The sequence below is a fragment of the Ceratotherium simum genome, chromosome 35, assembly GCF_057802395.1.
Source record: "Ceratotherium simum simum isolate JZ-2026a chromosome 35, ASM5780239v1, whole genome shotgun sequence".
NCBI classification, from domain to species: domain Eukaryota; kingdom Metazoa; phylum Chordata; class Mammalia; order Perissodactyla; family Rhinocerotidae; genus Ceratotherium; species Ceratotherium simum.
In genome coordinates this window covers 5,006,820-5,014,988 of record NC_141934.1, presented here as the reverse complement: position 1 = coordinate 5,014,988, position 8,169 = coordinate 5,006,820, and the positions used below count along the sequence as shown (strand labels likewise).

Genomic DNA, 8,169 nt, shown 5'->3' with positions numbered 1-8,169 from the left:
AGCCATGGGCACTTGAGAGATGCTGGAGAGCCTTGAATGCTAGGATAGAGGGTATTGACAAGGCGTTAGTGCCCTATCGGGGTGGGGACGCAGGGAGGGCTTAAGAAGTGACAAGGCTGGATTCCTTAGCAGTGGGGTGTAGGGGGATGGACTAGGGTGGGCAGGGGCAGAGGACAGAGGAGTCCCAGGAGGCTTGTGCGATAGTCTCGGGTGGTGGCAAGAAGTGACAAGGCCAGTGCAGCTGTGGTAGAGAGGAGGCAGTGGTGGTAGAAAAAAGAAAGTGGGGCCCTGTGGGGTTAAGAAACCCTGAGAGAATTCAGCATGTAAAATGGGCAGAAGCCTCACTCATCCACCCACCCTGCTCTCCACTCTGTCAGCACTCAGCCAGTCTGACCCGTGTCCAGTTCTCAGAAGTGCTGGGACCAACGTGCCTCCAGGCTGTCCCCCTGTGTGCAACTGTTGACCCCCTTCTTCACCTGGCTAGGAGCTCCTCATCCTTCTAACCTGGGGTCACGGTGTCAGGAAGCCTTGCCCACCTGCCTGGGCTGGGCCACCTCGCACCTCAAGTTCAATGTGCTTCTAATGGCCAGTATCTGGCCAGTATCTGGCCATTAGACCTCTCTCTGCCCGGCCAGTCTCTCCCGCCAGCCTAGGAATTTCTCAGAGATCTGAATTTGACCCCTCTCCGTGGTCCCAGCACCGAGCATAGGGCTAGTAAGGCTGGTCTAAAGAAATGCACAGAGGAAAACAGATGCAGTGACTGAGCAGAGTGCTCAGCCAGCCCTCAGGGCCAGAACAGCCTGGGCAGACACTTTCAGAACCTTGGAGAGCTCCCCGCAAGGTTGGGAGGCCCCTGTGCTGCCTCCCTGAGAACAGGGCTCCAGACTCCATGCCCAGCGCTGGGTCTGACCCCCGCAGGTTCTCAGATAGGGGTACTTTCCTCCTCCTCAGACACTCCCAGGCCTGGGAGGAGAGGGCAGCGGCCTCCCACTTTGTAGGGAAGCCCCTTCTTTGCTGAACAGCTAGAAGGTGAGAAGGTTCTACACACAGGAATCAGCCTCTTGTAGTTCTGAATCTTGGTCTTCGTGACCCCTGAAAACAACGTATGTGGCAGGTGCTACAATCACCGTGGGTCAGGTGGGGAGACTGGGACCCAAGCTACTTCACCCTCCAGGGAATTGGGCCCACCCACAGATCCCCACTTGGGGAAACAAAATGTCCCTGCTGAGTCTGTCCTTTCCCAGGCTGAAGACCGCCCCTCCTGTAATTCTGCAGCCTTCACAGGGCCTTAGCCTCCAGCCCCTCCCTCCTGGCTGCCTCTCTGCTGCTCACCCTCTGACCATGCAGGCCCAGAGGGAAGCGTCTAGTTGGTTTGTCAAAAGTCTGAAATGAGCTTCTCTTCTCGTTTCACTGACTTCCCACAGTAATTTTCTTAGAAGGTAAACTGACTCTCTGGCAGTTAGATTCTAGGGCTGATTCTCACAGGCCAAAGCTGGTGCCACCCCACTCTAAGCAGTCTGACACAGAGCAGTGACTCCCAAAATTTCTCAATCAGACAAATCTCCTGGGACACCTGCTAAAATGCAGACGCACAGGCCTCCCCCCAAGAGTCTGGTTCAGCAGATCCAAGGTGCAGGAATCTGTATTCCTAACCCAGGGTCCCAGGTGTTTCTTATCGTTGATTGGAGTGGTTGAGGACAGGCAGGTCAAACTGCATGTACCTCGCAAAGCAGACTGCCCATGCCAAGGTCCTGGGGCATGAGAGAAAGTGGTGAGATCAGGGATCCCACCGTTGTTCTCCACAGACTTGAAATAAAATCTTCATGCCTTTTGCCATGATTTGTAGCCTTGTAGCCCCTGTCACCTCTCCACCCCGCAGCCTGGCCACTCTGCCCTGGCCAAATAGCCCAGTCACACAGGTGTCCGTCAGTCTGAGAAATAAGTCTGCATGTTCACTGTTCCTCTGCTTGAAATGGGCTCCCTCTGGTCTTGTAATGGCTGATTTCTCCACAGCCTGCCCATTTCAGCTTCAATGTCACCTCCTCACAGAGGCCACCCCAGCCACCCATGTATCAGGGATCCTCATTCTTCTCTAGAATCACCCCTGTTTGTTTCTTTTGTAGCGCCAATAATTATGGAGAATGATCTTGTTAATGTGTGTTCCCTGAGGCCAGGGCCTCTGTTGTGTTCATGCTGGGCTCCTCGTGGCTAAATCAGCACCCAGCACAGGCAGCAACAGGCAATGAGATGTCCAGGGAGTGACCTAAGAGTTCTGTGTGGAAGGAGTGGGGAAGGGGCAGGCAAAGTAGGACGTGGGGAGAGGGGCCAGAGCATGGATGCTCAGAGTGGTCCTGCCAACCTCCCCCCATCCCTGCCCAAGGAAGACGGGCCCCATGGTGGCCAAGTCTGCATGGTACCTGCTGGGTCAGTCAGCTGCTTATAGCTCAGGTCCAGGGACTTCAGGCCCGCGTGGGCCAGCAGGAGTTCAGCAAGATACTGGGCCTCCTGCTCCTCCAGGCCATTCCCTGCCAGCTGTAGCGCCAATAATTGGAGTGGTTGAGGACAGGCAGGTCAACCCTCTGCCTCTGACGGCCAGGTTCACTGCGAGGGCAGCACACACAGCCTGGCTGCCCACTGCTCCCAGCTGGTTCTCCGACAGCTCCACATCTGGGGTCCGACATCACTCACCAGTCAGTGGGATCCAAAGTCAGACACCGCCCTCCTCCACCTTCCTCCATCCCCCAAACTTCCAGGCTTGAGGAGGTGGAAGGGGCTTTGTAGGCGGACTGTCCTGGGGTTGCATGGCACCTCTGCAACCCATTGGCTGGATGCCCCATCCCCACCCCATGTGTCCACAAGCTTCTCTGTCAAGGGGTTAAACCCCCTCCTTTGTGGTGCTGTGCAGGAACCTGTGATGAGGCCGCAGCCACCCCATTGATGACTCGTGCCTGGCAGCAATATAACCCCACACAGAAGCCCTCATGGCCGCATCTCTGGGGACTGGCAATGACAGGCAATGTGCCCTGCACAGAGCACTTACATGGCCAGACTCTCTGCTGAGCTTTTAATGCTCATCACAACCCCAAGGGCTAAGTGGTATGGTTGGGTCCATTTCACAGATTGGAAACTGAGGCTCAGCGAGGTTTGCTGCTTGTTCAGGGTCACCCTGCTCTTCTGTGGCAGAGGTTGCATTTGGATCCAGCCCCGCCAAACTACCCCCAGCCCTCCCTCCTCTCGCACTGCCAGCCCCCCTCTCTCTGTGTTGAAAGACTGCATTCAGACACCGGGAGGCCACCATCTGCAGGGGGTGCTGTCCAGCAGAAGCGGGTTTGGAGGGGTGGGGTGGGTCAGGAAGGGAGTGGCATCCAGCCTTGGGTGCACCACCCCCACCCACCCCACCCTGTGATGAGGCCCTGCCCCCAGCAATACCAGCAGTTCCACGGGGAGAAGGCCTGGCTGGGGGAGTCCACATCCCTCAGGAAAGGGAAGACTCAGGTCTGCCCACCTGTCCCAGGCTTGGCACCTCCCACAGATGCTGCTGCTTTTGCTCAGGGCACCTGCCAAGGCCTCTGCACCGGCCCCACAGAGCCCGTTGTCCCGAATCCAGCCGCTTGACACCGGGATTGGAGGTCAATGCAGAAGGGAGAGCCCGGGCGCCCTGGGACCGAGAGTCCTGAGAGGCCTGGTCCTTCCCAGAGCTGAAGGCCCCATGCATAGCTGGTCACTACCCGGGCTCCTGTTCCCAGGGCTGAGCCCACTCGGTGCCCTCCAACTGAAAGGCCCACCCGTTCCCACAGGCCCAGGGGCCACCTGCTTCTCCTTCTAGGCTCCTACAGACCACCTGGGGCCTTCCCTGACCCCCAATGCATTAGGGGCCACTGCAGGCTCCCCAGTCCTTACACTGATCTCCATCAGAGCCTGGATCCCATGTCACCCAGATGTGGGGGATGGGACACACCTGACACAGAGCAAGGCTGGGGAATGTGTGGAGTGGGCTCAGGGAGGGCCACTCCATGGCTGCTCCTCCCAGGTCCTCCCCTCCAAGCCTGGCCCAGGGTCCCTCCAGGGGTACCTGGGGCTGCAGGCCACGACACCACAGGCTCAGCTCTGGGGCGCTTCCCTGGCGCAGGAAGCGGGAGGCAGGCACAACGCTGTGGGCCCGGCAAGACTTCAGGTGGACGGTGTCCTTGACCAGTTCTCCGAGCCCATGGGTGCCTGATAGAGACAGGGGTCCATGTGGCCCCCTCCCCAGGCACAGCCGCCTGCCTCCTCCCCTGCCCTCTGTCACTACCCAGCCTGTTTCCCTCTAGAGGCATTTCTTCCTGTGCTAGAAGGGACTCCTGCCCCATATACAGATGGGGACATCGAGGCTCAGAGAAAGCAAATCCTTTCCCAAAAGTCACACAGCGAGTAGTAGCTGATCTCGGCAGAGCCAGGCTTAGGACCCTGCCTGTCTGACACCGAAGTGCATGCTGTGCCTTTTCTGTGGAATTGCAGACCACAAATGATTTATGAACATTTTATAGGGGAAAACACTGAAATACTTCTAAGTTCTATACATGCATCAGCTTAGTTTCTCCTGTGGCTTGGGAAAACCCAGCCCTCATCCCATTTCAGGAAGGAGTGGGACAGCCCTTCTTAGATGGTTTGGCTAGGTTTCTGCATTTTAACGTCATTCTGGAAGCGGGTTCTGAAGGTGGAACAACTGATGCTGCCAAGAGCATTTCTTGGAGGGCAGGGGGCTGGAGGGGCCGTGGGCTGCCCTGAGGGTGTCCCATGGAGGGATGCACTCTCTGCTGGACAGGTGTCCCCTGCCCTCAGCCCCAGCCCACCCCTCCACCCCTGCCTAGATCCCACAAGGTGAAGAGACAGGCCTGAACCCCCTGCCTGGGGCACCTGTCTTCAGTTCAGTCTGAATCCGCACCTGAACCATCCTCGGCCTCCAGGACCCCTGCAGGACGCCCAGCGGCCCCTTCTTCCTCCTGCTCTTCATTCTCTCGGGACCTCTCAAAGGGACCCCTCATGGTTACGCCTATTTCACAGTCCCAGGCACTGAGGCTGGGACTGAGTCAGGCCCCTCCTAGAGCACAGCCCTGGGATGTGGACTGACCTGCCAGCTGCATGGGCCAATCAAATGTGGCATGCAGTGAACAGTAGCCCCCAACAGCCAGTAGAGACGCACTCTCCTGGGGGCAGTCATCAGGACAACCCCCTGTTGTTCCTTGCTGCAAAAACCACCAGCAGCCTGCACTGACCTTGAGCCTGCTCCTGGTCAGGGCGCAGAAGGGAGCGCCCCATGGGCCAGGCGCAGGGCTGGGCGCCTTGCAGGCGTTGACCCCCTGCTGTCCCGTGTGGGTCCAGCATCACCCCCCTTCCGCGGACTGGGGACCCTGCCTAACTCCAGAGCTGGGCTTTAGTCCCTGCACTTGTTGGGAGGGGCAGCTCTGCCTGGCATCGCACAGGATGACCTGGGAACCTCCCAGAGCCAGCCACCCTCCTCTCTGGAGCCACAGTCCCGTTCCCACTGTGTGGGCCCCAGTTCTCTCTCAGGCTCCAGCGTCGCATATGCGGCTTCCTCCTCCAGCGACATTCCTCCCCAGCTGTGCTTGTTGAACTTCACAATCTGCTGGTGTCAGCTCAGAGGTGCCTTCTTCCTGAAGCTTTCCTTGGTCCCTCCTCTGGGCTCCTATCTCCTCCTATTCCCCTCTCAAAGTACCTGTAACACCTGTCATCCCCTCAGCCCCCAAGGAAGTGAGGCCAAAGGGCAGGGGAGAGGGGCTGCTCCTCTCTGCGCCCCAGTGCCAGGCAGAGGGAGTCAGAGAGGAAGGGAGGCCCAGGGCAGCTGGGGGTGGGCACTGAGCCCAGGGCGGGGGTGGGGCTGGGTCCTGCCCCCAGTGGGAGTGTCCCTGTAACAGCTGCTGGCCTGGCCTGGCCTGGGGGCCTGCTTTTCCTCCTGTTCAGCTGGGGCTGCAGCTGCAGTGCTGACCCTGCTCCCCGGCAGCCAGCAGGAGCTGAGAGTGTGGGCTCCCCGGGGGCCGCGACAGGCTGGGGGCTTCTGGATTACAAACTGAGAAGTAGGTGATGACCAGGAACTGGCAGGTAGGCGCCCCACAGAGGCTGCTGCAGCTCGGGGTCATGGTCTCCATGGTGGGGTAAGAGAGTGGCTCCTGGGCAGGCTGGCTGGAGGGACCGTGACTGGTCCTGCTGGGCTGAGGGTGGGAGTGTGAACCCTCAGGGGCTGGACTGGTGGCAGTGGAGGGGGCAGGTTGGGACAGGGTAGGGGCAGAAGGAAGGATCTCCGTCTCTCTAGAGGCAGCAGGTACAAGAGTAAGCCGTGTGCTCGTGTCCTCCTGTGTGCCCACCTGCCTCCTTTCCTGGACTTTGTCCCCAGCCCCGTGTTGGGCTCTGGACACAGAGCAGGATGGCTCTCACTCTGCCCAGGAGGACCTGGGAGGGGCAGGAGGTAGTCCCTGATTCCTGTGAGAGCTGGAGCCCTGGGGCCCCTGAGAAAGACCACCGTGGTGGTTGGGTCAGGGGAGATTTTAAGGAGGGAGCTGGGTCTGGCGGGGCAGGGGAGGGGGAAGGCTGGGGTAGGAGGTGGTGGTGGGCATCTGGGTCTGAGAGCATTGGCTCTCTGATGCATGGCCGGGGTTTCTGGCCTGTGCAGGGTGTTTGGGGTGGAAATGAGGCTGGAAAAGAGGTGGGGGCCCTGAACGCGGTGCTGGGAGCCTTACAGGGTGTGTAGGGGCTGAGTGGGTGGGGCCCAGCTCTGCCACTGCTCACTGAGTGCCAGGGACACACCACACTGCCCATCGTCTCCTCCCAAGGTGGGCCCTCCTCGCCACAAAAGGCTACCAGGAGCAGGACCTGGACCCCAGATTTCTGTCATCACCAAACTCAAAGGGGTTTCCGTGACCCAGATCAAGGAGCTGGGGATCCGGCTGTGGGACGTGACTGAATTTGTGAAGCCGCCACAGGTGGGTGCCTTGGTGCTGCTGCCAGGCGCTGACATCTCTGACCCCACCCTTGCAGCGAGTGTGTGCAAGAGGGGCATGTGATGCCAGAGGGGGTGCTGGCACTGTCACAGGCCGGGTTCAGGAAGGGCCTGACAGAGGAGCGGCCCTGGACAGGGCTCTCGGGGATGTGTAAGAGCTTTCTGGGTGGACAAAGGGACAAGTCAGGAAGCCAGGCCATAGGTACTGCATTCACAAAGGCTGCATCCGGAAGAGTGGGGGGCCTGGGAACTCAAGGTTTGATCTTGAGGGAGGGGTGGAGGGGCAGGGGCCAGGGCCTGGAGCTCCTGAGTGCTCTCCTCCCTGACCTGGGCACTGTGGTCTGGCTCCTCTGTCCTTCTCATGCTGCATTTCCAGCCCCTTCTCCCTCCACCCAGATCCTCTACAGCCCCAGTTTCCACCTCTGTTCTGTTGATGCCCAAGTTGTAGCCCCGGTGACCACCTGCCCCGAGCACAGCTGCCTCCTGATGCGCACCCACCACGTCCAAGGAGAAACCCTCTCCCTCTCCCAGTGCCGCCTCTTTCCATCCACTGAGGGCCATGACGTCTAACAGGACCAAAGCTGGACCCAGCTCCCCACCTCCCTGCCCCCTTCCTGTCCATTCCGTCTCCTGACTGGTTTCCCTGCTGCCCCCGCTGTGCCTGTGGTCTGCTTGTGGGCCCCCAGGTGCACTCCATGCAGCAGCCAGGCTGAGCCCTCACAGGTGACACCATCAGAGCCTGCCAGCCCTTGCTTTCCACCCTGGGAAGGCTCCTTCTCCAAGATGGTGGCCACTAAGTCCCTGTAGATCCTGACCACTGCCACACCCCTGCCCTCTGCCCAGCCCTCCCCTCCCCTTCCCTGGTGTGCATCCCCCTAAATGTGCAGAGCTGTCACACACAGCACACAGGTGGCAGGCCACCCATCTCCACAGCCACTCTGCTTTTGTCCCAGGCAGAGCTCACCACCTGCTCTCCTGGTCCCCAGCCATGTGTGCAGTGAGGGGTCCAGTCCCCCCCAGCCTGGGTGGGAGCCCGGCCCAATTTGGCTTGGGATCTTCAGTGCCTAGAAGCAGGAGGCTCTTGGAAAATTGTGGTTGAGCAAATGAGAGTGAATATGAGAAGAAAATTTGCCTCAAAGATTTGGATGTGGGGGCCGGCCCCGTGGCTTAGCGGT

The 8,169-nt window shown here is 59.5% G+C and overlaps 1 pseudogene; it reads right to left on the bottom strand.

Moving 5' to 3' along the window:
- LOC147912425 (uncharacterized) overlaps positions 1-8,169 on the bottom strand; it is a 176,540-nt pseudogene that overhangs the window by 3,665 nt on the left and 164,706 nt on the right.